We start from the raw sequence: 22,853 nt of genomic DNA on the forward strand, positions 1-22,853 counted from the left end.
CTCCCCTCCAAGCTTGGCTCCGCTCTGTTCGAAGCCAAGCGCCGACTGAGGAGGAGAGGCCTCCGAGCAGCAATATATACTGCTTGGCCCCTCCCCTCTGCGTCCTTTGCGGGGCCCCGCCCCCAAGGCCGAGCCCACCAATGGGCAGCCTTGGAGGACCGGAAGCCCCGCACCATCAAGCCCGGCTCCCAGAGCGTCCCTGGGCCAGAAGGGCCGCCCCTTCCGGCCCAACCGACCAATCTGGAGCCGATGCAAGCCCCAGAGCACTCTGGGGCTTGTAGTTTTGCCGCGCTGCAGCGGCAAAGCAGTCTGCCCCGCGATCGGGGCGACTGCGTTTTTTTGAAATTAAACACAATTGTATCCTGTCAAGAATAAATCACTTTAAATGCAACGCCACTATCTCCACAGTGTCTAGATTGAGGGAAGTAATAGTGCCACTCTATTCTACTTTGGTCAGACTTCACCTGGAATAATGTGTCCAATTCTAGGCACCACAATTTGAAAAGGATGTTGACAAGCTGGAAGGCAACCAAAATGGTGAAAGGTCTGGAAACCATGCCCTATGAGGAGCAGCTTAGGGAGCTGGGGATGGAGAAGAGAAGGTTAAGAGAAGTTTAAATATTTGAAGGGATGTCATATTGAGGGTGAAGCAAGCTTGCTTTTTCCTGCTCGAAAGTCTAGGGCCCATGCGTTCAGGAAGAGATTCTACCTAAGCATTAGGAAGAACTTCCTGATGGTAAGAGATGTTCAGAATTGGAAAACCTTGCCTTGGAGTGTGGTGGAGTCTCTTTCTCTGGAGGTTTTTAAACAGAGGCTGGATGGTCATCTTTCAGGAGTGCTTTGATTGTGCCTTCATGTATGGCAGGAGGTTGGATTCGATGGCTCTTGTGGTCTTTTCCAACTACAGTTGTCCCTCCATATTTGCTAGGGTTAGGGGAACAAGACTCCCATGAATATGGAAAAACCGCAAATAACAAAAACACTGTTTTTACCTGAGAGGACACCAATCTAGGAATCTCTTGGTCCTCCAGTGCAACTCTGTGGTCAATATCCAACATACACTAAATAATAATAAATAAAATTTTTATTTGTACCCCGCCCTTCCAAAAGATCAGGGCGGCTAACAAAGTGCACCAAAGTGCAACAACATACAGGTTAAAATCACATAAATTAACAACAATCCTAAAAACAATAAAAAACAACCCCTTAGCCCAACCTCACGGCCACGAGAGAGGAGGGAGGCCCACAGGATATTTAGTCGGGGAATGCCTGATTGAATAGGAAGGTTTTGAGACCCTTCCTAAATTGGGCCAGGGTGGTAGATGAGCGGAGCTCCGTGGGCAGTGTATTCCAAAGGGCTGGGGCAGCTGTGGAGAAAGATCTTCTGGCTGTAACAGCCAACTTAGCCCCAGGCACCTTCAGGAGTTGCTGCCCAGATGTTCTGAGGGTGCGAGGCGGAATGTACGGGGAGAGGCGGTCCTTCAGGAATCCTGGGCCCAAGCCATTTAGGGCTTTATAGGTAATAACCAACGCCTTATATTGAGCTCGGAAGCGGATGGGCAGCCAATGAAGATCTTTTAGTACAGGTGTTATGTGGCTGGTCCTGGATGCGCCAGTGACCAGCCGGGCTGCCATGTTTTGCACCATTTGCAGCTTCCGAGTTTGGTATAAGGGTTGCCCCATGTAGAGTACGTTGCAGAAATCCAGTCTCGAAGTTACCAGAGCATGTACAACAGTTTCTAGGTCCCTCTGGGCCAGGTATGGGCGCAGCTGGCGAATCAGCCGAAGCTGATAACAGGTGCTCTTGACCGTAGCATTCACCTGAGCTGTCAGGCGAAGGGACGAGTCAAGAAGCACCCCCAGACTGCGCACGGAGTCCTTCACAGGGAGCGTGACCCCGTTCAGGACAGGTGGAACCACCGCCATTCCTGGACCAGGAGAACCTATCACTAGTACCTCCGTTTTCTCTGGATTCAATTTGAGTCGGTTTTCCCTCATCCAGCCCATTACTGACTCTAGACAGGCCACGAGAGAGGAGACGCCATCCCCAGTCACTGCATCAGTCGGAGACATAGAGAAAATAATTTGGGTGTCATCAGCGTACTGATAACCCCGCGCCCCATGTCTCCGGATGATCTCTCCCAGCGGTTTCATGTAAATGTTAAATAGCATAGGAGACAGAATGGCTCCTTGAGGGACCCCAGTTTTAAGGGCCCGCTCGCTGGAGCACACGTCCCCCAGCTGCACCATCTGGGACCTCCCAGAGAGGTAGGAACGGAACCACTGGAGCACAGTGCCCCCGATTCCCACCTCAGCCAGGCGCCCCAGAAGGATACCATGGTCTATGGTATCGAAAGCCGCTGAGATGTCCAAGAGCACCAACAGGGACACGCTTCCCCTGTCGATGCCCAGACGGAGATCATCGACCAAGGCGACCATGGCCGTCTCAACCCCGTAACCCGCCCGGAAGCCAGTTTGAAATGGGTCCAGATAATCCGTTTCATCCAAGACCGCCTGAAGCTGGATCGCAACCGCCCTCTCGATCACCTTTCCCAAAAATGGTAGCAGCGAAACAGGCCGATAATTATTATGAACCAGGGGGTCAAGGGAGGGCTTTTTTAGGATCGGTCTTACTATGGCCAATTTAAGATCCGATGGAAATCGCCCATCCCTGAGAGATGTATTAATTATCCGGCGTAACAATGATGTTACCGCCGGTCCCCCCTGGGCCGCTAACCATGAGGGACAGGGATCAAGAGAGCAAGTTGTCTTCCGAACACTTCCGAGGATCTTGTCCACATCCTCGGTACTCACCAACTCAAACTGATCCAGTGTAACATAGTCCACGGAGGCTCTGGACACTTCTACCCTAGGTTCTGCCATAACGTCGGCGTTCAGACCTTCGCTAATACGAGAAGTTTTATCCACAAAAAAGTCGTTAAACAAGTCACAGCAGGCCTTAGAAGGTTCAAGGATCTGGTTTAGGGTGGGAGGGAGCTGAGTTAGCTCCCTAACCACCCTGAACAACTCTGCCGGACGCGACTCCGCGGACGCAATACGAGCACCATAGAACGAATTCTTTGTTGCTCGTATTGCCTCTCCGTAGTCCTTTAACAGTCGGTCTAGGAGAGTCTTGTCGTTTGAGCAAAGGTGTTTCCGCCAACAGTACTCTAGCCGTCGCAGAACCCGCTTCCTCGCCCGGAGATCTTCCGTATACCAGGGCTTACGTTTGGAAGCGGGCCTGAGAGGGTGCTTGGGAGCGATTCTGTGTATAGCCCCAGAGAGACCGGTATTCCAGATACCGGTAAGGGCATCAACAGAGTCGCCGTCATTTCCAACCGTGAGCCCCTCTAAGGCTTCTTGGAACCTCTCTGGTTCCATCAGCCTTCGAGGGTGGACCATCCTAACTGGTCCGCCACCCCCGGGGGGGATCTGGGTAGAAGCCTTGATTTTCACCTCTACCAGGAAATGATCCGTCCATGACAAGGGGGAGATATTGGTTATCTCCACCCACGGATTTTCCGCCTCCGAACAGAATACCAAATCGAGAGTATTACCCGCACAATGCGTAGGACCCTGTATCAGCTGGGACAGGCCCATGGCCGTCATGGTCTCCATGAATTCCCGAGCCGCACCGGATGGAACATAGCTGGCCGTGAGGGAGATGTTGAAGTCGCCCAGGACAAGAAGCCTGGGCGTCTCCAACATCAGCTCAGCGACCAGCTGTGTCAGCTCGTTAAGGGAGTCCGCTAATGCACGGGGTGGCCGATACACTAGCAGAATCCCTAGACTGTCCCTAGCCTTTAGGGTCAGGTAAATACACTCGATATGGGTGGTCTGTCGAAGGTGGTTCCTGGTGAGGGATACGGTGTTCCTATGTACCAAGGCCACACACCCCCCCGCCCACCTAACCTGCGCTGGTCCTTCACCGAGTACCCGGCAGGCAGGGCCTGAGCCCACACAGCATCCCCTTCAGGCCCCAGCCAGGTCTCGGTAATGCAAGCCAGGTCACACTTAGAGTCCTCCAGGAGATCCTGAAGGATGTGGGTCTTGTTATTTAAGGACCTAGCATTGCACAGGAGCAGCGACAGGGTTTGTGGCACGGTTGGGGTGACCCTCAGGTCCATCTGGTTGGGAGGGGGACAGGAAGGCGAGATAGATATGATGCATCTATCCTGTCTTCCCCTGGAACGCAAGTCCCTTCTCCCACCGCCATACCTCCCCCTGCCCCACACAACCTCAATTGGGGCCCCGCCCACCAAGGTGTTATCCCCGGCCCAGGCATCCCCCGCATCCCTATCCTTCCCCCACCCTCCTATGGCTGTTAATGGAGCAGAGGTGAGCCACTGTAGGCATCCCCTGCTCCTAAGGCTATTCTAGCCTCCTGCACCCGCTGAGACTGCGCACCTGCGCAGGAGCGCAGGGACGGAGTTCCCAAGGTCCGTGGGCGGCACTCCCGGGGCGGTGCGCAGCTGCGCACCTTCGAAACCACCGGGAGGAGGCCGCCCGGCAAGGCACAGTCCCAGCAGCGGCGGCGACGGCGGCGTGGTGGTCCCTTGGGCGAGGAGGCAGAGGGGGGCGTGTCTGGGAGTGCCGGTTTCCCGGCTTTTGTACCCGCTGCTCTCACCAGCGGGCTCCTCCCAAACTTTCCCCCAGGTGTCTTAAAGGGCCCCTCTCGCACCTGGCCGCCAAACGCCAAGGCCAGGCCGAGCTCAGAGTCTCAGAAGGGTCCCCTGCCGCGGAGTTCCCAAGGTCCGTGGGCGGCACTCCCGGGGCGGTGCGCAGCTGCAGTGCAGTGTGCACTGACCATAGAATGGCACTGGAGTAGCTACAAATGGTCTTTCAGTGCAACTTTTAGTTAAAGTTGACTACAGAGTTGCACTGGAAGACCTAGACAGTCCTAGAGAGAACATATTAATGAAATCCGTGAATAATCAAATCCGCAAATATCAAAGCCACAAATATGGAGGGATGACTGTATTATTCTATGAATTATGAATGCGGAACCTAGAGCAGTGGTGTCACTAGGTTTGGCCTCAGTTGGTGGTGGTGGGGCAAAGTGCCTTGCCCCCTCCCATCTAGCCAGACACCGCTACAGCCACCACCAGTCTGCCACCGGCCTCCCAACTCCAATGCCAGACTCAGAAGGCAGCCACAACATCTCCAGCCTTCCAAATCCACGGCAGTGGCAACCGCCACCCTTGGCTCAGAAGACAACTCCCTTTACAGGTGTACCACCCCACGGTGTGACACTCACCTCTGGGGTGTCACCCAGTGCAGTCCACACACCCGACACACCCTAGTGATGCCACTGACCTAAAGTTACACATTCATGTCTGTTTGGTATTCACACTCCCTATGTATTCCTTAGTTTAGGTGATACATAGGGGCCCTAAGGCAAAACCATAATGATGTTTCCATGACAAGATTTGTTCAAAGGAGGTTTGATTTTGCTTTCTTCTGAGGCTGAGATTTGCCTAAGGTCACTCAATGGGTTCACATGGTCAAGTGGGGATTCAAAGCCTGGTCTCCAGATCCCTAGTCCAACACTCAGATCATTACACCATGCTGACTCTCTACACTTTCTATGGAAACTTGGTTCACCATTGTTATATTAATCAATCAACAGACTCAAAAAGAAAAGCTATCAAGACCATATATAAATAATGTATTTGGTTAAAATAGACATTATTATCACTAACATGATGTGAATGTGTTAGTGTTAGTTTATTTGTAAACTTGCTTTCATAAATTGGATTCCATATTTGCTTTTTCAATAAAAGATTATTTTATTGAACAATAAAGGGGTGGTCCTTTGTCAGTCTGGTTGTATGAACAGTTAGCTAAGTGTGGGAAGTAATTTCCCTTCACAGAAAAGTTGCCTATTGCATTAGGTAGGATTTCTCCATTGCTGGGAGAGAAATTCCCTTTCCTATCAACAAATGGAGGCACTTCTTCCCAAAACTAGGGAAAGAGTGAGTTTCTCTAGCATTGAGAAATAGGATAGAGGAAGGTAAAGAGGAAGAAAAGGTCTGGGAGAGGGACTGGAGAGAAACCTATGTAGGCCAGGTGGGGAACCTCCCAAGTAGGCTCTGGCTTATGGATTAGAGATTGCCCATCCTAGCCACAGTTGAGATGATTTCCAGCTTTTGGTTTTGATGTAACAATAATATTTTTCCAAAGATGGAAGGGAAGAGACAAACAAAGCCAGCACTGTGTTTCTTCTCCCTCTACCCTGCATGCACAAGAAAGGGAATGAAGAAACAAAACTGCCACAGAATGGGCTGATAGTACTACTGCCCTTCCTCACTCTTCACAGTGTTGGAAAGGGAGAAGTGGAATGAAGATATTGGCTGGCCAGAGCATGGAATGGAAATGATGATGATGATGATGATGATGATGATGATGGTGGTGATGGTGATGATGATGATGATGATGATGATGATGATGATGATGATGAATATCCAGCCTCACCCTACAGACCGAGGTAGGTTACAATAGAAGATAAAAATAGAATAGAAGATAAATATAATAGAATATAAAGGCTCCACGAGGCACTTTAGCCAGAGATATGATGCTGTCAGGGGCATGAGCATGCTAGCTTATGGCATCTGGTCTACAGAGGACTGTGATATTGGCCTCCATCCAAGTGGAATTCCCAACCCCTGCAATATGTATGAACCAAGCTGCAGACATAAAGCTTTCAGAAAAAAAAATCCCAAAAGCTAATCTTGATTTTGCCATTTTTCTATGGGACATCCTTTTACTGCACCATTGTATATAATGCAGATTAGCTCCTGGTACTGCAGAAGAACTTCTCCCTGAAAGCCAATGTGGCTTTAGAGCTAATAGGAGCACTACAGATATGGTATTTGCCTTTAGATAACTGCAAGAGAAATGTAGAGAGCAGAATAAATGACTCTATGTAACATTTGTCGACCTCACCAAAGCCTTCGACATTGTGAGTAGAAAAGGTCTGTGGCAGTTCCTGGAATGACTAGGATGCCCCCCTCTCCACATTCCTCAAAATGATTATCCTGCTACATGAAGGCCAGCAAGATCAAGTCAGATATGGCAATGCTCTCTCGGAACCCTTTCTAATAACTAATGGTGTGAAACAAGGTTGTGTTCTCGCTCCAACTTTATTTACAATCTTCTTCAGCATGGTGCTCCAAAGGACTACGGCAGATCTTGAAAAAGAAGACGGCATTTATATGCGCTACTGTACTGATGGTAGCCTGTTTAACTTAAGCCGCCTGAGGGCTTGCACTAAGACTCTAAACTATCTAGTCCATGAGCTGCTTTTTGCTGATGATGCTGCCCTTGTTGCCCATACAGAAGCAGCTCTGCAGCGCCTAACATCTTGTTCTGCTACAGCTGCAGAGCTCTTTGGGCTGGAAGTCAGCCTGAAGAAAATGGAAGTTCTCTACCAGCCTGCACCTCAGGAAGAACACTACCATCCCCACATCACTGTAGGCAAATCTGTGCTTAAGTCCGTCCAGCAGTTCATCTACCTGGGAAGCATCATCTCCTCAGACACCAAGATTGATAAAGAGATCGATCACAGACTAGCAAAGGCATATAGTGCATTTGGAAGGCTTCACAAAAGAGTCTGGAGTAACAAACACTTGAGGCAAAGCACAAAAATCAGTGTGTATAGAGCCATTGTGCTGTCTGTTCTCCTTTATGGGTCTGAAACATAAGTCACCTATCGCCAACACCTACGACTCCTCGAACGCTTTCATCAGCGCTGTTTACGCACAATTCTAAATATACATTGGACTGACTATGTGACAAATGTTGCTGTCTTTGAGCAAGCAGGGATCACCATCATTGAGGCCATGCTATTGAGGATACAGCTGCGCTGGGCAGGACACATTTCTAGGATGAAGGACCATCGCCTCTCAAAAATAGTATTCTACAGTGAACTCGCCCCGGGTCAGCGTAAGAGGGGTGCCACAAAGAAGAGATACAAGGACTCCATGAAAAAACATCTCAGGCTCGGCCAAATTGACCACCAACAATGGTCCGCCCTGGCCTCGCATTGGGAGGCATGGAGACGCACTATCCACGATGCTGCAGCCTTTTTTGAAAATTCACGCCGAATGAGTCTCGAGGAGAAACGACAACAAAGAAAGAACCAGAACCCGGAAACTACACCCAAGGAGACTTTCTGCTGTGCTTTCTGCAACCAGACTTGTTTATCTCGGATTGGCCTATTTATTTATTTAGGTATTTTTATCGCGCCCTTCAGCCCTAATGGCTCTCAGGGCAGCTTACAATTATTATTTTTAATCAGACAGTTCCCTGCCCTCAGGCTTACAATCTAAAAGACACGAAACAAAAGGAGAAGGGAATGGTGGAGGGAAAGGGGATGAGATCCAGTGGTTCTTCTCTCCCTATGAGGCCTGGACCAAGGCAGATGGATTGGAGGGAGGGCTCTTCCTTCTTCCAGGCTAGTCCTGATGGAGCTGGACCTGCCTGATGAACTTCCTCTCAGGCTGGCGGATGGCAGTTATGGAGGGCGGAGTCTCCTTTCAGGCTGGTCCTGATGGAGCTGGACCTGCCTGGTGAACTCCCTCTCAGGCTGGCGGAGAGGTCACCAACGTGCTTGTAGAAAGCGCAGGATGAGTCCTTCCTGAATCTTCATTCACGAAGTAAAGCCAGAGAAAGAGAAAGAGAATATATAATGGGACTTAAACATCCACAGATTACTGTAGGTATCCGTGGGGGGGGGGGGGGTCTTGTAACCAAACTCCAGTGAATGCCAAGGGCCCATTATCCATGCCAGCATGTAACATCAGCATGCTCATTCTCCTTCTCTGAGATGAGACCTTAGTCTATTGGCCAATAAGGTTAGATTTTTCTCTCCTCACACTTTCCAAAAAAACCCAAATTAAAATAAAAAAAGATATACACCTCACATGTTTTCTCATTTCCTTTTCTCATGCTTAGCAAAGTGACTGGCAGTCAGAAAGGTTATTTATCAGTCTTTTAGAACATCTTTCATTCCTCTTTCCTCATGCATCAGCAAGAACATATAGGTGGCCAGCTATACAGTTATATATGTAAAGGATTTTTTTCATTGTTAATGAGAAGTGGTATTCTATCTTGCCGAGGCACTCTCTTAGAAAAAAATGTGAATTATGCAAGATGTTTCATTCTTGCACAACTGCAAGAACACCAGTGCTTTTTGGATCAACTGCAGGAACAATTGGGGAGATGGGAGCAGGGGATGCAAAAATGTCGAATTTTGTGTAAAAAAAATTGTACACAAAAGCTCCTTTGCAAAACTAGTAATCCAAGGTGCAATATATTTGAAAAAGTACAAAAGCTTCTCATAAACCTGCCCAACAGCAAGAAAACTTAAAATTTTTCCCCTCATGTGCAAGGCTGAAATGGAAAAAAAAATTACATCCTTATTTATATATCTATGTGTAGTTTCAAAACATTTATGTGAAGCATAGGGTAATTTCCTGTGTTCCTGCTTGTAGTCTACACTTCATTTAGTCTCATTGTGATGCAGTCTCAAGCAGGTCTTCATTTCCCATAAAAAAAGGACATAACATTCCCATTAGTGTGTGCCAACAGAAATAGCAGTTTGTTGTACATATTTCATTATCCTCAGTGCTCATACTTAGCCAAATCAAGCAGTGTATGGCAGAGAACAACAAAATGAATCAGATGCAGTAGTAAAGAGAGGTACATAACACTCTTTGGCAAAAGGGCTTTTGAGGGCTGGCTGCAGATGTTGCTGAACTGGAATGCCAATTCCATTTCCAGGAGAAAATGCTTCAGCTTGTATGGATGGTGGGACAGTGATGTTCTGCTAACTAACCATAAACTTGAAGGGACTGCAAAATGACAAATACATTATTTTACTTACTTCTAAATCAAAAGGGGGGTATCCAATGAATTCTTCCTGCCAATGAACAGCAGAAATTATCCTTTCTTCCAAGGACCATTCTAGAGAATTGGGGGACCCTCTGAACAAATGGGGAGGGGGGTGGTAGCAAGAGGAGCTACAGCGTGTAGGACAAGTTGAGAAAATACTGTTATACGAAAGGAAACTTGCTCATGAAACACCAGATTTCATCTAGTACTACCAGGCTTCTCTTAAAGTAGTTCAAACTCATAACAAGTAATAATACTATTAATGTCTGATGTATTAACATCAATAGTACATTTGTTAACTTTTAAGGTGCCCCTTGAATCTTCTGTTTTTCCCCACAGACTAACATGAACAACTCTTTTGAAAATGATGCCACCACTATAAGAGCAGAATGGAAATAGGTTTCTTTTTTATCATTGTACAAATAAACAGGATTATCAGGACACCAATATCCCATTTCATGAGATTTAAAGGCCTAAACTTCAGATTAGGCATAGGTTGTTATGATGCTGCTGAGGTAGAGCAAGCAAAGGTTTGGTGGCAGTCAAAAAACGTTTCTCAGTCTGGCAATTGTGGAAATGGACATGAGAACAGACTGGATAGATGGACCTAAAACTCAGATAATCTGATAATATAGCATCCAGGTTCAGGGGGAACTCCCAAAGCATATTGTGGTGGCTGAGCTGTGGCAGATGTGCCCAGCAGTTGCCATTCTCATTAGGACTTGCATCCTGTATGGCCTTATCTATAATAAACATGGTAGTTGATGCTTTCAGAACGTTTACTTTAACCCTTGGAGAGTTTTCTGGGGTAAATCACCCTCTGCCATTGCTGCCAGGGCTTAGCAACAAGATGGAACGCATGTTGTAACACTAGCCTTTCGCTCTGTGCCTTCCTACAATTGTTACAATAGGCCCAAGTGCATGTAAGGGATGTGAAATCTTGACTATTTCATCCTTGGATGTAGAGATGAATAATTACAGTAGTTTTCTCCACACTGTGAGAGAAACAAACATTCCTCCACAGTATTCTTTATGTATTTTGAGTGTCCCAAGGTGTTGTGAAGGGATTATTCTGCACAGGAAACACATGCTTTACTGAAAAAAAGGAAAAAAAAACACCCCCCCCCTTTTTTTTAATGCAGAAAAAGGTTTCCTGTGCCAAAAGCAATGTGCTCTTCACACAAGGGGAAAAAAGGATGTTAGCTCAGGAAACCAGTTTTCTGTGCAGAAAAAAAATTGTGGGCATATTTTTCTACACAGAATAATTCCTCTGCAACACTTTGGTATGTTCGAAAACCACCATTTTCTGAGGCTTCAATGTTCCATTGGATGAGGGAAAACAAATTGAAGCTGAATCCAGACAAAACGGAGGTATTTACAGTGTCGGCTCCAAACTCAGATATTGGGATACAACCTCCAGTCTTGGAAGGGGTCACATTCTCCTCAAAGGACTGTGCTCGCAGTCTGTGTGTGCTCCTAGATCCATTGCTTCACATGACAAATCAGGTGAATGTGACGGTCAGGAGTGCCTGTTATCAGCGACCTTGAGACTGCAGTACATGCGCTGGTAACCTCACGCCTGGTTATGTCAGGAGCTGCCAAAATAGTTCAGCATGAGAAAAATGTCATATAAATCTCCAAAATAAAATCAGTTTATACAAAAACAAACATGGCGTTTTCTGATATATTTTCCCCATCAGAAGTCAGAATCAAGAATAAGATGACTGTAACAATTTGGAAAAATGGGTCAAAACAAAGAAAACAAACTTCAATAGCAATAAATATAAAGTTAGGCAGGAAAAATTAAATTTACCACTACAGGGTATATAATATTTGGATTGATAGTGGTATGTTTCAAAGGGATTTGAGGTCTTGGTGAACCATAAAATAAACATTCATAATGTGATGCAGCAAGAAAAAAAAAAGTTAAAGCAATTCTAGGCAGCATCAGTAGAAGCATAGTGTCACATCAAAGCAGCATCACTCTATTCTGTATTGGTCAGAGATTACCTGAAGTATGGTGCCCAACTCTCGGTACCATTATTCAAGAAGAATATTGACAAATCATAATGTGTCCAAAGGAGGATAACAGAAATGAAAATCAAACTATTAGAAACTATTAAGAAAAGTGGGTGTATTTAGCTGGTGAAAACAAGAATGAAACCTGGAAGACTGTCATATGACAAGAGGATCAAATTTGTTTCCTTTCTATACTGCAGAGTAGGACCCACACCAATAAATTCAAGTTCCAATAAAAGAGATTCCAACTAAACATGGGGAAGAATTTATCAACAGTAAGAGCTGTTTCACAATGGAACAGACTACCTCAGATTGTTAGTGACAGAGTCTCTTTCATGGACAGCTATGTGGCAGGGATGTGTTAGCAGTAGATTTCTTGTATTTACAGGTGGTCGATGATATGACCCTTGGAGTTCCTTCTGAGTCTATGAATTTATGAATATGTTGTTATCAATCATTTCTGCTTGAGACCTTCCAAGATTCTCCAGGCAAGTAGAATTATTATTATTATTATTATTATTATTATTATTATTCACCTTTATTTATAAAGCACTGTAAATTTACACAGTGCTGTACATACAATCTTTTAATTAGATGGTATGGGGAACTGATGGGAGTAGACTGATTGCAGGGAAAGGGGAAAACAAAGTATCCTGTACACTTGCTAACCAATTTAACACTTAACATCTGGTGTCTAATTGTGATTCAAGTCCTGGTTGATCTCCTTAGTCCTGCATAATCTTCAGTTTTCTCTCTTGACATTGAAAAGCATGCAAGCATGCATGCACAGGTGCACACGCACACGTACACATCCTCCATAGCAACTATGCACTCTTGCCCTCTTAATCCCCTTATTCCAGCCTGCTTGCTGAGCTTCTGTGAATGACTCACAGATGTGGCGTCCCACGGTACCAATGTCTTCATCATGTAATAATAACAATCATTCTCCCATTGTGAGTAAGGTCTGGAAACAGCATAATCTCCGCCCATTTGACATTCAGTAAAATCCACACATGCTTTTAATCTGTGGTATAATTTGCCATCAAGAAATTAAATGGGATATTAATTCTCATTTCTGATGCAATTGAAAAGCCCATCACAGATATTTCTAATGTCCCCTGTATGGCTTTGTTTTAGAGTATTTGGTCTCTAAAGAGGGGGGTGGAGTGTGGATGGATGGAAAAGAAAATTCAATTTGAATGTCAAAAACATTCAAGAAGATGTTTTGGGAGCATTACCTGGCACCCAATTCCACATTTCTAGTTTAGTTGTTAATGATGTCTTCATTCTGACAGTTGCAATCCAAAAAGGTAATTTTTCCCAGTTCAGCAAAAGCCACAGTACCTGATAATAGTGAACCAGTTGGAATTGTTATAAAGCAATATTCCCCAACTTGCTGTGCCTTCCTCTTGATAAGATGGAATACAACTTTTCACATCTCCAGCCACTGATGGCCAAATTGAGCAGGGATAATAAGATATGTAACACAATACCTTTTGAGGATATCAGGTTAAAGAAGCAAGCCTCAACTTTAGCTTTCTAAGCTTTGTCTGGCTTTTAATTCTAACCAGTGACAAGCTGTGTGGAACAGACAAGCTCACACAGCAATATAAGTTTGTTTGTCTAGTGTATATCTTACTTCCCTCCCAAATGGGACCAAATCACCTATACTAAATAATCAAAGTGGTTGCTGAATATATACTGTTACTTAAGTCAACATAAAGCTAAAGTGAAGACACAACATTGTGAGAACAGGAGAGACTTGTTTAGTATAAGCAACATTCTTTAGTAAGCATGCATTATATAAGAATATTCTGTATCTACATTATTGAAGTAATATTTATTGTTAGCCATTGCACAGTGCTCTTTGACGGTTCAAAGATGTACAGTAAGTTCACATGATTTTGCTGATATTTCCTGGGGGGGGGGGGGGACAGGATTTGAAAATATTGATAGACAGTGCAGTACAAATCACCATTTTGGACAAACTGGTTTTCCATAAAAATTAAATGAGCAATCATTATTTAGTATATTGTCCTGTTCTAGAGATGGATAAATCTGTCAGCTTTCCTTTTCGTGTATTCATTTTTTAAAAAACTTTCTGTGTGATTTCCAAATTTTGGCAAACTTTTAAAAAAATGAACTCAAACAAATATTTGACCCACCTGCACTAATCACTCAGCTGGTACAGCTATTCTCACCAAGGGGAGGATCATGTTCTACCCAGTGGAATCTGGAGGCTTCCATGCTAGTAGAAGCAGTTTATCAATCCAGCATATTCATCTGAAAAAAACAATAAAAGATGTTTAACTGTCTTCCTAAAATACTGTATGTTCAGCACTTTGACAATCCTTTAAAGTTTGGACAAAAAGCCAGGCAGATTTGCTATCTCACTGACATCAGAGCCACCAGTCACCCCTGCCTGTCATATATGCCTAAAAGATGTTGTGAAATAAGAAGCTGGGCAAGCCTGTGAAATACGTTGAAGTTGCACTATGGTGGAGAACTGTAGGCTGTAACCTAGAAGTTTGTCTGTAAGAATAATTTGTTAGGTAGTCAAAGATTGTGTGAAGTCCAGTTAGGAACAACAGAACTGATAAGATCTGAATAGGGTATTGTGAGCTCAGAATGTAGAAAGAGTTCTGGGAGTTCATGTTTAACTTAATTGTTATACAGTGGACCTTTGGTATCCATTGGGGTTTGGTTCCAAGATCCCTTATGGATACCAAAATCCATGGAAGCTCAAGTCCCATTAAATACAATGGCATAGTAAAATGTCACTTATATAAAATTCCAAAATCAAGGTTTGCTTTTTGGAAAGTGTGTGTATCTAAATCTATATCTTATTTTGAAGCCATGGATGTTTGTAACCTTAGATAAAGACTCTGTGGATATGGGAGACTGACTGAATAATAAATCTTCACTGATTTTATTTTCTAGAACTGTCTGTTTTCATTTAAGAATTGAATGGAAGAACTGGTCACATTTTTAGCACACTGAACCCACAGAGCAAAACAGCCACTTATCTCGAATAGCATTCACCTTGAGTCCTGAGTATCAGATCCAGGGAGGGTAAACAGTCAAGATAGGTGGCTGGAGTGTTAATATTGAAACTGTGGGGCCAACCTAGAGCAGGGTTTCATCTCTAAATGTGTTATAGAAAAATAGGAAGCAGCCCTTATTCAGGTGTGATATTGCTGAATACATAGAGATTCAGAGGCAGAGTTAAACACTGAAAATCTAGATCTGAAAATTTCAGTTACTTCTTTTTTAAAAAAATAAAAACCCTCACATTTCTTTTTATTTCTTTTAGGCACAGTACAGAGGCGCCTCCCTGGTGTTTCTCTTTGTTCCGCAGGAGCACTGCAGCAAACAAATTGTGCAGCGCTGCTGTGCAGCAAAAAAGGAGCACCCAGAAGCAGCTCCTTTTTCTGGTGCTGCTGCAATGCAGCAAAGTGCCAGAGACGTCGCAATGACATCACAGCTGTGCTGCTCCGTTTGTAAGCGGGAGAGTTGTCGGATGTGTGGCTGCTCCGCCCACCAGGCAACCCTTGCATGTGGCGAGGGCGCCACAAAGGCCCGTCTGTTTCGGGCCTTAAATTTATTTTCAGATTATAGAGAAATGTTTGAATTTTGAATTTTTTAAAATTAAAACCATGACAAAAAACCATGGAAAGTTTAATGAAAGGTACTTTTTAAAAAAAATAAAGCATGTGCATTTGCAAATATTCATATAAAATATGTATGCAACTGAAAATAATGTGAATAGTGATGCATTTTTCTAATTGCAGAAAAATGTGGGAATTGAACAGAACAGACATTGAATACTTTGCAGACTTATACAGACTATATCCAGACTGATTTGTATATCTCTAATTTTAATGCCCTTTCCAATACTATGGCTGTCAACAGAAGCATCAACGCTAAGTAGAAAAATCAAAGTGTCAAGCAGTTGTGTGACGAGTTTATAGAATTGAGAATGGAGGTTGCATCCCTGTAGTATCCTTTATGTTGACCCAAAGGTTTCGTCACACCTTGCAATACAAGTTTCTTTGAAGCAGTTAAACACTGTGTCATGAATATGCCCTTTGGTTGCTTTTAAACTGGCTGACCTTATATTTCATGGGAAAGACACTTGCATATTTATATTCCACATACACAGTATCTTGTAAAGAATTATTTTCCTAATTCAAAATCCTATCCTCTGTTCATTTTGGATGCACTATTTTGTCTGTTGCAGTGATTTGTTTCTTAAAGAACTTTCTGTTCTGTTGGTAAAGTATTTGGTAGAAGTATCAAACAAAATAAGTATGGTTTATGCAGAACTTTGTTAAAGGATGAAATATAAACATACACTGGAATATGAGAAAGGAAAAATAGAGATGTAGAATGTAGAAATGTTGGGCATGATGTGATAATTTTATTACCATCATAGATCAGCCTCTACAGTTAGAAAATAAACAAGTATAAAATGAATAGGTAGAAATTACAACTGCAACAGGTGTATGAACAAAAAAGTAAGCATCATCAATAAGGAAGCAAGTGGGGCCTGCTACATTCTGATAAAATCACCAAGGCCTTGTCTGTATGGTGGAAACTGCTTTGCTCACTCCAAAGCTGTTACTGTATGTTTGCACCACACACGACTTCTGGTGAAATACTGCAGGGTTTCTCATTAACTTGACCTTGCCCCAGAGCTGGCAAAGTTGAGGAAAACCTGGTGTTTCCCCAAAACCACAGGATTGGTGTGGGGTTTTCTGGTGTGTACACAGCTGAATCTGGTTCAAACTACCTGGCCCATTGTTCACATAGTAGGCACCATCCATCCCCTTTCCCTGTGCTAAGCAGTGCAGGGAAAGGGGATGGCCTGTTCCCAGAGCCACCACTGCTGCTTCCATACCTGCAGGAGCTCTAGGGATAGGCCACCTGGCAAGCTTCTGCTTCTCCCGAGGGCCTTTTGCTCATACCAGCCTTGTGGCAGAGGCCAGTGTGGGTGAGAGGCTTCTTGGTCATTGCAAGACTGGCTGCTCAGTCACACTGGGAGTAACACATGAGCAGCTGCGTGAGCAGAAACTGAGAAGCCTCTCACCCATGCCAATCTTGTAGCAAAAGCTGACAGGGGCGAGAAGCCCCTTGGCTTCTGCTTGGCTGCTTTGTTGCTACTTCTAAGATGACCAGGTGCAAAAGGAGACGCTTCTCTCCAGCAAGAAAAGAATAATAGAATAATAGAGTTGGAAGAGACCACAAGGCCTATCCAGTCCAGCCCCCTGCCATGCAGGAACACACCCCCAACAGATAGCCATCCAGCCTCTATTTAAAAACCTGCAAAGAAGGAGACTCCACCACACCACAAGAGAGAGAGTGTGTTCCACTCCTGAACAGGTCTTACTTTCAGGAGGTTCTTTCTAACGTTGAGGTGAAATCTCTCTTTTGAATCCTTCTTTTCTAGGGTAAAGAGTGGCACAGCCAGCTTTCCACTTTTCTCGCTGGCGAGGAAGGACTCTCAATCGGAGAGAGACAAAAGAGACAAAAGACTCTTTTGAAGAATCAACCCCTTATACTCCTTCAGCTCCTTCACCACAAAACTTCAAGTCACCCACCACCCCCAACATTGTTTCTTTTTGCTACTTCTTCTCTTGGCCTCTCCAATGAAAGAAAGCAGGCACAGCAGTCTACACCTCCATGCTCCCATCAAAACTCACAAAACATAAGCAGAGTCCCATATTTGAATGCTCTTCTTTGCCACTGCTTCTCCCCCACCGCCACATACACTTACTCCTCATCTCCACTATGATCCTAAAGGCCATTGGTTTCCCTTGTCTTTCTTACATGCCAATACTTTAACTGAAAACCGGAACACTGAAATTCTGGACCATGCCAACCACTACCATGTCAGGATGCACAGGGAAGCCATTGAAATCCACAAACATCTGGATAATTTCAACTGGAAAGAAGAAACCCTTAAAGTGAACAAAATTTGGCTACCAGTCCTGAGGAATAGCAAAATAAGGACTCAGCAAATGCAAATGGGAAACCACTCAGAATCAGGGGCTTTCCCAGCAGATAATGACCACCAATTAGCAGACACTAATCCTCTTTTGCATTAGCCTCCCAGCCTGAGGCCTGCCATCAGCACAGAACAATACACATGCAAATCACTCCTGCATTCCCACGCTCACACAGTATATACATACCCACTTTTTCCAGGCAAGCATTCTCTGAAGATGCCAGCCACAGATGCTGGTGAAACGTCAGGAAGAAACTCTTCTAGAACATGGCCACATTGCCCAAAACCCCCCCACAAAAAAACTATATTTTTCAAGTATTGAGAAACCCAGGTAAGAAAAACCTTAGACTGGTGAGAATCTTTGCAGATTTGGACTTGTTCTGCATAAAATTCACATAGAACCACAGAGTTGGAAGAAACCACAAGGGCCATCAAATCCAACCCCATGACATACAGGGGCCCACAATCAAAGAAACCCCAGCCCTGACAGATGGCCACCCAGCCTCTGTTTAAAAACCCCCAAAGGAGGAGATTGCACAGCACCTTCCACTGTCAAACAGCTCTCAATGTCAGGAAGTTCCTCCTAATGTTAAGGTGAAATCTCTTTTCCTATATTTTGAATCCATTGCTCCAGGTCCTATTCTCTGGAGCTGCAGAAAACAAACTTGCTCCATCTTCACAGTGGGGTCATGCAGACCAGCAGCTTGGAGCAGTCTGAGGCCATTCCAGCCCTGATCACCTCTCAATCGGGGCAGGACCACAGTGACTACATAGCCTGGTCCCAATCTGGGCTGCCACCATGGTCCCAAATGGGATTCTGCCAAAGAGTAGACTTTCTGGCCTCTCTGGAGGCATGCATCATCTCAATGCCACATCCCCAGAGTGGACGGAAGGCACTCTTTCTTGTCTGTTTCGGGCTTATGACATCCTAAAATACTATTTCCTATGTAGCTGTAATTGTAATTTGCGCAAAATTCACATGTGCTTCATTTGAATAGAAAATTTCAGTGCATGATAGGTATGTGTGAATTTTTGCACAGATTGCAAATAGGTTCAGAAAAATAGCCTAATTTTCAAAGACTTTCTTGCAGCAGGCAGAAAATTGCTAAAAGTACTCATTGCTTCCTTTGAGAAGAAACTTAATGAAGAATTACATCACTAGGATGAGGTCTGATTAATAGTAGCATGTTCCCAACTCACTCATAATGAGATCAAGATTTTGTTGGAGGACTGGCTGTTCTTTTGATATCACCTTGTCTTGGATGGGACATGGCTAGGAATACCTGGGCTGATGCCACTCTGGTGAGATTGCTGCAATGCATATGTGCATGAGATTTCTTCTGTACAGTGGCGTTGCCTAATTGAAAAAAGATGTTTACATAGTTTGTCTCAAATCAGCCATATTACTATAAAATCACTTTTAAAATAGAATTTAGATTTCTTATGGCCTGAAGAAATGTTTTCTTGGCATTCAGGGCTGTCATTTTCATCTGGTGCCTCATTTCTTTGGAGGCTTTCCACAGAGGCATTGTTATAATTTCTTGCCAGGTTTCAGGGGAAATAAAGAAAGCTCCTTCTATATTAGCATGGCTTTGGTTTTCTACCATATTAGTTAGCTGTTCAAATGCAGCTGGCTCACAATGATGCCTCAGTGATACAGGCTAGTTGTACAATTGTTTTCTATGTGAAAGGTCCCTGCATATCCCAAACATAGAAGAAATCAATAAATCAGAATTCCAAGAATAATTTCCCAACCCATACTAACTTAATCCAGATACTCATCTATTCAAAGCAGGCCAAAAGAGGTCAATCTATTTCACGTCTTAGGGTTCCCTTGCCCAAAATCAATTTACTTTGGCTCATAAAACCAAGGGCGATGTAATATTTACTCAGATTTAAAATGACTTTAAACAATTCACAATAAACTATTTAAAAAAGAGATAAGATGTGCAGAGTTTCTCAACATGAGCTATGAATTTTCACATCACTTTTGCTCTCAAGAACCTCTTCTTTATCACAAGAAAAATCGGAATAGTATTGCCAGGTTCACCTAGCTATGAAAGTTACGATGGTTTTATAAGAAAACAAAACTTACATGTTTCAAGACTATCAGGTTTCTTTGAGTCTTGTGTTTAATATCAGAAGTGGGGAAGTTGTGACTTCTTTTCCAAGGACGTTGGTCTCCAATAACCACCAGCCTCAACCAGGAAGGGGGTATAGCTTCCGCACTCCAGGGAATCAAACTCAGAACAAACTGAACTTTCAGGAAATAGTAACACAATTTAGCCTACTAATTATTTTTCTGATGCTTTGGTTAAAAAACAACAACAGAGAAAGGATCTTCTAAAAGATACCCCCTCCCCAAAAGTAAAAGCATTTCACCCCACGGGAATAGGCAGTGGTGGTGTCTTTGCCTTCCACATGTGAAAAGTTAAACTGGAAAGGAGTTGGGCCTGTGCATATATGCTCTGCTCTCAGCATCCCTGTGTCCACACATTTATCACCAAGATCTTAAAAAATGATTCTAAGTGCCAGGCACATGGAACAGGGCTTGTGAGCATGGCAATGTCCTCTCCCCAGTTGAATAAATTTCAGGCAAAGGTCTGCATTAGACTTCTGTCAAATGGAGATTTATTTATGTTTATCTTTTCATGTGATAGTTAGTCTTTTAAAAATCATTTTAGTTTTAAGTCCTAATGTAGAATCTCTCTCTCTCTCTCTCTCTCTCTCTCTCTCTCTCTCTCATTCTCTCTCTCAATTTTTTTTCAATGGTGTGAGGTACTTTGGGAGACAATGGTCTGGTATAGACTGGCGCAAGTGCCAGCCTGCAGCTATTTTAGGGTTCAGGAGAGCAGAGTGTCTGCATGCTCCCGAATCCTACTGTGCTGTCCTGGTGCCATTTTGGCCCATGCACATTCACACAGAGTGCACGCCAATGCCGTGCCTTCTGCTCCATGCCCAAATGGCATGGTGAACAATGGACATCACTACACTGCTCCAGTGTGCTAATGGTGCCTCGGCAGTGGTGGAGTTTTCATGGCGCATCATTGCTGCGACGTGCAGTGACTGTGGCAATGATCCATGGGAGAAAGGGTCGGCGTCTCGCCATTCCTTTCTGCCCATCTGTATCCCCCCAATGTCTGGAAAATGAAATAAAAATGTAGGGAAAAAAGTAAGTGAATAGTTACACTTATCAAAGGTCATTTGAAATGTTTAAAGGTACATTGGGCCCAATCTTGTGGATGCAAATTTATATCTATCATATAATTAGAGGTTGATGATAATCCACTCTGTGTAGGGGTAATTTTATGATATGACAAACTGGGGGCTTGTCTATACTAGGGGAAAATCATAACAAGTCTGTTGTGATAAGGCCACGTGATGTGCAGCCTTACCCCAAATCTGGTGTGTCAAGGCTACACAACCAAACTCACGTTATAACACTTTAATCTGGGTTTTAAAAAAATCACACTATTCTCTGGAGTTTGCAAGCAAACACTGGTGTTTCCTGTAATGTGGACAGTGGATCTGCCATGGATTGGGGCAGAAGGTAGTGGTAGGCAGGACAGATCTCTGCCTGGCAGACACTGCCATTAACTTCAATGTCTGGGCCAGTTTCTGATCTGATGCCTTGTTTCTGATATCAAAGCAAGCAAATAGATGCCAGCAATGGCAGCAGTGCCAAGGAGGGAAACACTTTTCTGTAACTGGCTTGGACATTGAGGCAAATGGCATGCCTACCAGGAAATGATCTGCCCAGGTTCTGAAAGGGAAAAAGCAGGGGCAGCAGGGACTGGCAGAGAAAAGGCAACAGTGATAGACCAAAGCAACATCTGGATGCAGGAATATGTGGGGACACCTATCCAATGTCCCTGTGGAGAAATCCGTTGCAGGGTGGCTTTCAGGCAAGTCCAAGATAGAGCAGGCAGGGGAGTCAATTTGGACTTTCGCCCCTAGTGTAGACAATCCCTGAGTTGAAAGTATTATTACATATACATTTCGAACTGGATTTTAATAATATTCCTATGGTGAGAATCTTTGAAAGCATGCCATTGTCCCTTACAGAAGACTAAAGTGTCTCCTGCCTTTCTAGGGTATTTCGCAATTTCACCTTCCTGTATAATATCTGTTGCTATTTGTTATTGTTCTGGATCATTTTGTTAATGTTAGAATTTTGTGACATGAAGAATAAGTAGCTAAGACAACAGATCTTTTATACTGGAAGAGTGGAAAGAGAATACATATGTGGAAATTGGCCTTGAAGACTTAAATGGACTTATTCTGTCTTGTCTTCATCTCATAATTCAACCAATCTGTCAGACCTTGAGGAACTAAAAATATACATACAAAATTCAAAACCCGTCCAACATTAACTTACCCATAGTCAGTTTATAATGCCGATACTTGAAGATACTCATTCATATGCATTCAAATAGATATTAGATTGAAGTATTATACCATGATTATTCTTTATTAAGTAATTAAGTATTTATGAAAAAAATACATAGCACATTCTGGAACATAGGTTTTTTGAACCAAGTTTTGTTCACCAGGCAATGAATAGATGAAGAATTTATCAAGCATATATCCACAAGCTGGGATTTCAAGGTCAAAAACATCATAGATCGATCGATCGATCGATCAACAGACAGACAGACAGACATCCTTTTTATTCAGGCAGTTATGCTGGCTTGCTGTGAAGCCACCTTGGCTCCTGTCCTGGAAGAAAGGCTGCATATAAAATAAATAAATAAAGGAACTTTTAGTCCACAGAGGTGCTATCTTCTTGCTCTGTTAAGATTCTGATAAACTTCTTTTGTTTTGGCTTTTTCTGTTCTGGTGTCTACCCCATCCTGTGTTCAGCCTTTCCTTGTAAGGGTAGATTCTGGAGAGAAGCTTTTAACTTAGGCATTTAAATAGTTAAATAGTTAAA

General features: G+C 43.9%; 1 long non-coding RNA gene across 1 annotated transcript in view; it reads right to left on the reverse strand.

The window, feature by feature from the left end:
* Positions 1-9,432: 9,432 nt before the first annotated feature.
* LOC121923581 overlaps positions 9,433-22,853 on the reverse strand; it is a 48,910-nt gene continuing 35,489 nt past the window's right edge. The window contains exons 3-4 of the long non-coding RNA XR_006102403.1: positions 14,079-14,196; positions 9,433-11,489 (exon numbers count right to left, since the gene is read on the reverse strand). This is a non-coding gene — a long non-coding RNA (uncharacterized LOC121923581). The remainder of the gene's footprint in view (positions 11,490-14,078; positions 14,197-22,853) is intronic.

This window comes from Sceloporus undulatus, chromosome 2 (assembly GCF_019175285.1).
Source record: "Sceloporus undulatus isolate JIND9_A2432 ecotype Alabama chromosome 2, SceUnd_v1.1, whole genome shotgun sequence".
Lineage (NCBI taxonomy): Eukaryota > Metazoa > Chordata > Lepidosauria > Squamata > Phrynosomatidae > Sceloporus > Sceloporus undulatus.